Below are 828 nucleotides of genomic sequence, written 5' to 3'. Positions count from 1 at the left end.
ACCAATAGCCTCTTTCTCCCCTCAGATGGAGACATATCCCAGTTAACCAATAGCCTCTCTCTCCTCTCAGATAGAGACATATCCCAGTTAACCAATAGCCTCTCTCTCCTCTCTCTCACCTCTCAGATAGAGACATATCCCAGTTAATCAATAGCCTCTTTCTCCTCTCTCTCATCTCTCAGATGGAGACATATCCCAGTTAACCAATAGCCTCTCACCTCTCAGATGGAGACATATCCCAGTTAACCAATAGCATCTCTCTCCCCTCAGATGAGGACATGTCCCAGTTAACCAATAGCCTCTCTCCCCTCTCAGATGGAGACATATCCCAGTTAACCAATAGCCTCTCTCCCCTCTCAGATGGAGACATATCCCAGTTAACCAATAGCCTCTCTCTCCTCTCAGATGGAGACATATCCCAGTTAACCAATAGCCTCTCTCTCCTCTCATATGAGACATATCCCAGTTAACCAATAGCCGCTCTCACCTCTCAGATGGAGACATATCCCAGTTAACCAATAGCCGCTCTCACCTCTCAGGTGGAGACATATCCCAGTTAACCAATAGCCTCTCTCCCCTCTCAGATGGAGACATATCCCAGTTAACCAATAGCCTCTCTCCCCTCTCAGATGGAGACATTTCCCAGTTAACCAATAGCCTCTCTCTCACCTCTCAGATGGAGACATATCCCAGTTAACCAATAGCCTCTCTCTCCTCTCTCTCACCTCTCAGATAGAGACATATCCCAGTTAACCAATAGCCTCTTTCTCCTCTCAGATGGAGACATATCCCAGTTAACCAATAGCCTCTCTCTCCTCTCAGATGGAG

The sequence above is a fragment of the Salvelinus fontinalis genome, unplaced genomic scaffold (assembly GCF_029448725.1).
Source record: "Salvelinus fontinalis isolate EN_2023a unplaced genomic scaffold, ASM2944872v1 scaffold_0846, whole genome shotgun sequence".
NCBI classification, from domain to species: Eukaryota; Metazoa; Chordata; class Actinopteri; order Salmoniformes; family Salmonidae; genus Salvelinus; species Salvelinus fontinalis.
The sequence above is the reverse complement of the archived record's forward strand: the minus strand, read 5'-3'. Positions refer to the sequence as shown.